Source organism: Rhinolophus sinicus, linkage group LG05 (genome assembly GCF_036562045.2).
Source record: "Rhinolophus sinicus isolate RSC01 linkage group LG05, ASM3656204v1, whole genome shotgun sequence".
In the NCBI taxonomy this organism is placed as follows: domain Eukaryota; kingdom Metazoa; phylum Chordata; class Mammalia; order Chiroptera; family Rhinolophidae; genus Rhinolophus; species Rhinolophus sinicus.
In genome coordinates, this window is record NC_133755.1 from 115175841 (window position 1) to 115183503 (window position 7663).

The following is a 7663-nucleotide window of genomic DNA, read 5'->3' on the forward strand; positions in this document are numbered from 1 at the left end:
TGTCAGTGTCTGTGAGTTTGTTTTGTTTGTTCGTTTGCTGCTTTCTGTTTTACATCCCACATCTGAGTGAAATCGTAGAGTTCTTGTCCATTTACATTTGACTTATTTCACTTAACATGATATGCTCTCAAGATCCATCCACACTGTCACAAATGACAATATTTCATCTTTATGGCTGAGTAATATTCTATTGTATACATGTGCCACATCTTCTTTATCAATCATTCGTCACAGGAGACTTATGTTTCCATGTCTTGGCTATTGTGAATAATGCTGCAACGAACATAGAGGTACGTATATCTTTCTGAATAAGTGTTTTAAAAAATTTCAGGTAGATACCCAGAAGAAGGATTGCTGGGTCATATGGCATCTCTATTCTTAATTTTTTCAGGAACCTCCATACTGTTTTCCACAGATGCTACACCAATTTGCTTTCCCTCCAGCAGTGTACGAGGGTTTGTTTGTTAAATTGTTCTCATAAGTTGAATTGCTTTGGCATGAATTCTAATCAGGTTGAGGACCACTACGAAATCACACCAAGTTTTGTTAAAACTATAAATACAGAAAAATGGCATTCCTTTGTTCCCTTGATTCATGCATTTATTCAACAGACATTTACTCAATAATTGTGACAGGGTTGGCTCCCTGATATGTTTTATATAATAAATTATAAGGAAAGAAAGACTTGAACTAAGGAAGAGTGAGAAACAAAGAACTGGGCAAACAGTAATGACTTAAATTTTCTAAGCCTTAGTTTCTTTCAATAATGTGAGAATAATTACAAGAACTCACAGGACCATTATGAAGTTTCCATTTATTATACTAGTTCATTCTAGAAGATTTCACATTCCTCCCTCATGCTTTCCCAAATACTCTTCCCTCTGTCTCAGATGCCACTCCTTTCTTCCACTCTATTTCCTACATGCCAAACTCCTGTTTATTTTTAAAGGCTCAGCTAAGAAATTATCTACTCAAGTGAGATTTCCTCAGTTTATCTAAGCAGGTTAAGGTGTTCTTTGGATTTCTCTAACACTTTTTTCTTATCTTCCTCTCTTATAGGTCTTAACAGTTTGCATTTTCAGTATCTATCTATCTATCTATCTATCTATCTATCTATCTATCTATCTATCTATCTCTGGAACTGTGTCTTATCTATTTTTTAACCATGTCTTTCATATTGCTTGGTAGGTTAGCAATAAATGTTACCTAAATAAATGAATAGCATTTCAGCACTGTGAAAATCACCCACATTCTTGATTTAAAAAATTATCAAGGCAGGCGAGAAAATATTAGAGCTAATAAAAAATTCAGTGAGTTCAAGACACTGGAAAAATTGAGATATATTATAAAAAGGACTGCTAATTAATAGTGGAAATATTAAGATTCCACAGGTTATCTCATCCAAGTAAGTTCTGCTTTTTCCCAGAGATTTTCCAAGTGCTATAAATAATATCTTTTTGGAATAAGAAATCGTTTCAAGGGGACTTTTGCATGCATGTTTACCTGGGAGAGATTCTTCATTATATTAGCATGCAGTATACATTTCCAGTCCATGAAAATCAGGGAACAAAACTAAAAGGATTGGCAAGCAAGATAAAAATTTTGAGAGAGCGCTAAAAGCAGTTAATACAATAAGCACTGATTCTTAGTTTACAATTATTCCCTATTGAAAAATCATTTATTAAATTTTAAGAAAAACTTAGGTGGACATATTTTGCTTAGAAACTATTTTAAATATCTGTATTCTTTTCACTTTCAAAGTAGCAGATAGAAACTGGGTACGTTAAAAAACGTGTGTCTTCCAGGTGACCACTATATCATTATTTGGTTTGGAGACTTTCTGCCATCATTCGGGAAGTTTCCTTTATACCAAATTTTCGAAATTAATGATGTTGTACAGATCTATGTTGAAGCACCATTTTGTCCTCTAATTCAGATAGCTATAGGCAATGGGAAAAACAGAAATTTTGAGTAATTAAGCATATGTTTGCATTGCCAGGAAAAGTTGGGAATTAAAGGCTTATGTGGAAAGAAGCTGACCCTTATATCTTTTCTTCTTTTTTTTTGTTCTAGGTAGAGCATGTGAATTTCAAAAGGGAGGTCCCTAAAAGTCAGGTCAAAATGAGGCCTGTGAGAGTGCAGTCTAGGGATACAAGCTAGAGTGCTAGAGTCCAATAGACATGGATTAATATTCTAGATCAATCCCCTTAATAATTATATATCCTATAAAATGTCCTTAACTTCTTAAAGTCCCAGTTTTCACATCTGCAAACTGCAACAGGAATATCCACCTAGTAAAGCTACCATAGGGATCCAGTGTATGCAAAGCTTGGCACAGGGCTTGACAAATAGGGTCAGGGAATAACACTGCTATTGCTATTGTTATTAATGATTACACAGAACATCACTGTAGGTTCCATACTGGATTCTAACTGCTAAGAATGACTGGTTCTCAACCTCAGTCCCCAAACTTTGGAGTCCAGATTTTATATGTTAAAAAGTGTTCAGCTGCAACAAATGAAACTTCTGTCTCAACTCAGATGAAATAACATAAAACATATTTTGCTGCATCATGATTAAGTTCAGATGTAGGAGTGACTTCAGGCTTGGTTAATTAAAATGCTCAAGGTTTTCATCAAGAGTTTAGGTTCTTTCCATCTCTTTACCATCACGAGATCAACAGCATCCTATGGCTGGTTCTCTTTATAGTCTATGAATGGCTATAGTCTATGAATTTTCCCAGAAGCAATAGGGCAAAATGGTCCTTGGTCAAGTCAGGTAGGGAGAGAGTGAGAGAGAGTTATTGGTTGATTGATTCCAGGAACCCCAAGCAATCTTCTCCCTTTATGTCACTCTCAGTCATTCTTTCCTTTCTTTCTTTCCCTTCCTTCCTTCCTTCCTCTTTCCCTCCCTGCCTCCCTCCCTCCTTTCCTCCTTCTTTCCTCCCAATTTCTCTTTCTTTTTTCTCTCTCATTCTTTCTTTGCAATTATTAATCAAGTATTTACTATAGGCCTGTCACTCTGCTAAGTCATAGGGATACATCAGTGCACAAAACGGTCAAAAATCCTGCCCTCATGTAGCTTACATTCTAGTGGAGCCAAGCTGCTCCCACAACTAAACAAACCACTGTCCAGAAGAATGAGATGACAATAGTTAGAGACTAACCAGTTGGAGTGGAATGCATGTCAGGGAGTCTACTGCATTGGCCCAATACATCTCTCTCTCTCTCTCTCTCTCGCTCTCTCTCTCTCTCTCTCTCTCTCTATATATATATATATATATGTATATATGTGTGTATATATACATATGTACATATATATTCATATATGTACATATGTATATGTTTGTTTTTTGTTTTCTTTTAAGGAGGGCGCAGTTCACAGTGTCCCATGTGGGGATCAAACTGGCAACCTTGGTGTTATCAGCACCATGCTCTAACCAACTGAGCTAACCAGCCACCCCTCAAAATATATTCTTGAGGTCTCTTGTAGATATCAAATCTTCAAGCATCTCAGAGTCTATGGTAGGGGAAAATAATGCCCTATTTCTAAATAGCTACCTTATTTTATGCATCTTTGACCAAAAAAAAATAGCTCTTCAATGATGTGCAATACATAGTCATTATCAGACATACTTGCTTATTTTATGTTATAATATGTTGTTAGTAAAACTCAAACTCACTTGTTATCTTTGGTTGTCATTTTAAAATCTCAGAGCTTGCATTTATTTTGGTTAATTATATTAAAGTAATGTAATACTTTAATCATAAACTACATGATATACTATAATGGTAATCTTTAAATGATCATTTCATTAAAATTTCATGTTGCACGCAAGATCTGTAAGTCTCTGCTGCTACAGCAAATCATTTCATAACTTTATCTAATAACAATGTCCAGTAGTGATTTTCAATTAAATTGAGTTGCTCATAAAATATCAGAGTAAATGGATCTGAACCAAGTGTTGCTGACTGTACTTTTACTGTGGTTTCACAGTCATGAGCAAGGTTTCTCTTAAATTCTCACCAAATATTGACGGCCGCCAGAGTAAAGTAACCTGTGAATAGTCAAGAACTAAACTGTAATTGTTTTTTAAGGATGCCATTATTTCGTATGTCTAGAATACTGGAAGAATGGTCTGTACTAAATACTCATGGACAAAAACTGAATTCCAGTAAGGAATTCTTCATGCTGTGTTCAATCAATCACAATCATCTTTTGGGGACCTTCTGCTCAAGGCAGAGGGAGATAGACAGAATCCAAAGGTTTCACATAATAATCTAAGAAAAAAATATCAGTTTTACTTTGAAATGTTAGTGAGTTGTAAGCTGTACCATGTGTAACTTCTTTGCAGCTATTTTCTTTCTATCACTGTCATATCACATTAACAGTGACAGTGGAAGAGGGCAGAAGGTGACATAGTTAATGTCATTTTTCTCTCTAAAATATCTACTATGTAATGGACCCTTACAGGTGTCAATAACTCCTTTAACCCTTACATAACCATTTCATAACTGTACCTTACAGAAACCCTAGACAGTTGATACTATGAATTCCATCTTACAAATAAGGAGTCTCAGCTCACAGAAATCAACAAATTTGTCCAAAGTGCTACACTATTGACCAGTCTAGCATGCAGTGAAGAACACCAGAACCAAGCCCATATGCTGTTTATTTCAAGAATCTGTATGTCAATGTAAAGGACTGTTTACCTTATCAAGGAAAAAAGAAAATCTCCTTTGAGAAGAAAAATAATCACAATAATAATTTTACTTTTGTGTAACTGAAAGCTAAAAAAATAATAAAATTGACAATTAAGGAATTGATATAAAAGTCAATCATTTAATGAAGTCATTAAAATTTTGAGTCTGATATATTTTTGTACGTTTTAAGTGTTTTTCAACTTAATTTCATTTACACGCACTAGAAATTAAAAGAAAAAAGATTTTGTGCAGAGCAGCAACCACCTTTCTTAAAGGTATTATGTGGAAAGGCAGAAGTTCATCTATTTTTAAAATAAGTGCATAGGGAGAGGTGGGATCTGCCCAGGATGGTTCCCATGGGCTCTTCCAGTTCTCTCTTTTCTCTAAGCAGCAGGATTCCAACATACCTGAATTGTATGATATCTAAATTTCTTCTAACAAAAAATCATATAATTGTGTAAAAGTGCTTAAAATGAGCATTACTACAATTAACAAAATTCAAAAGTCAATTCTAGAAAAGTAATTAGTCTATTTCAGAGGCAAGAAAAGAATCCTGAAAATGAAAAGATAACAGATGCAACCAATAATGTGAGCCTGAGAATGTAGTACTTAGCTAAAGAAGAAGGAAGTTGATTTCTTAAAAAAATACCTAATCTCAAATTTACCTTGGTCTTAACTCTGTTCCAACTGATTAATTCTAATGCCATACATAACCTCATTTAACATTAAATATTTCCTAAAGGCCCTGTCTCCAAATATAATCACATTGGGGATTAGGGCTTCAACATCTGAATCTCGGAAGGTAGGGGTCGGGGGGTGGACAAAAAAATTCAGACCACAGCAGGTCAACAGACATTATCCTATCATCCCAAGTGAAAAACCAGTGCTGGCATCCAAAAGTTTTGTGGGAACTATTGTATTAACTAGCTAAGTCCATGTAACTTTATATGAAATTCATAGTCAAAATCTACCAAGTAATTGATCTTGTGTGATGAAGTTATTGACTGATGTAAGGGTAAGATGCCTATCTAGGTGATGAGTGATGGGGCTGGGTATCTACAGCATCTAGTAAAATAATAAGTAAAAATGAAAATTCACACTCCACTTCTGTAGATTATTATACCAGGTATAACAATTATCCTAAAATTGCATACAATAATTAGCCTTCTAAGGTGGATTTATAGAGAAAAAAATAAATAGAAATATAATTTATTTTAAAGTATAAGAGACACTGGGATAGATTCATAATTTAGCAATAAATCTGGGGACTTAAAACAGACATTTTGGCTTTTTAAACAATCACCTAAATATTGATACAGTAATTTATAATAGGAACATCTCATAACACAAATAAAATAAGAATCACTTTCTGTCAGAGTTGCCAAAGTACAGGAAAAAAATCATAAATATAAAACTGCTCACCTTAGCAATTGAGTAATTTCTCATTGATTCATTGGGCACTGGGCCACTACCATATTTTCTAAACAATTTATAAAACATTCTTACATGTTCTCACTTGGTAAAGACATTTACCAAATGTATTACTAAAGACATTTACTAGACATTGAATTATATTGATATATTTTTATTATATCATATCGTATCATATTTTTATCTTTTTGCTTTTATATCTATAGCCTTGATGACCTTAGAGGAGGAATGACAATAATTTAAGATCATTTGTTTATTTTATTGTGTGGTTTTATATCCTTGGAGATTACCTATGATTTGGGAACCAAGTTACTAATGATAACGGCCTACTAAAATTGTGGATCCAAGCAGAGATAGCGTGTACAAGGCAGGGAAGGTATGGACATTTACACCCACATTTTAATGGAATGTTAACAGCACTATGACCGTATGTGGTGTCTGCTTTTGACGAGAGCTTCTGGAAAAGCCCTGTAACACTTTAGGGGATACCTGGATTTGACATGAGTATGGAATTCCATCACAGCAAGGCATATTCGTGCACCAGAACTGCTACTCTTATGAACAAACAGAATAAATCTTTACTGTAAAAAATAAAATAAAATAAAATAGTTATGTACTTCCATCGTAAGAGCTCAACTTACAATTAGAGTCCAGAGTTACAGCCACTGTAGGAGGAAAGCTAGTGCTAACATTTTCCCACTGATTAGGACATTTCAATTTCAGCAACAAATTATTTTAATGAATGAATCAATAAGGCACATACTTTTAAAAGATAGTTTATATCTTTTTTTTTAATCATAAACAAACTCGTAACAAGAAGGCTTATTCATGGAAAAAACAAAGGATGTCGCAAATTAGATTAAGTTCTTAAACATAATTTGATAGACATAAGTGAAGAGAAAGTTTTTGTAAGTATATTAGAAGTTATTTCCATTTCAATAGCACACCCACCCTCCAGATAGCATGGAATGCCACAGCCTTCTGAACACAGACCTACACCGCCACATTGCCACCAAAGCCAGAACCCTGTCATTGACTCTGTAGGTGGGTGGCCACGCGCCCATAAGGGTCTTACTTCTCATGCACCTACATGCAGATTTCATACTATCTCTCAGGAATTTAGCTCTTAATAGTTGTGGTCCTCGTGCACAAATCATCCTCTCCTATCATCTCATCATCACTCATGTCAATAATAATCTTTCCTAAACTTCATAAACTTATTCTGTGATCCTTTCTAACAAGTAACTACCTAGGTTTCCATGAGTTTTTCTACTTGTGTATGTACCGCGAATTCAATTTTTATTTAACTATTCAAATTTCTTGTTTCTCATTATATAACAGATTTTCAGGAAGGAAACTTAGAATTTTAACTATTACAAAAGAGTCTATTGGATCTCTGATTCTAAAATGAGGCAATTCTGAAAATGAAATATGAATTATGAACTGATAGATAGCAATACGTAAGTGCCAATAAATACCAAGAATTAAGAAGAGTGTGTAAATGAACCAGGGGAAAAGAATTTTGAGAT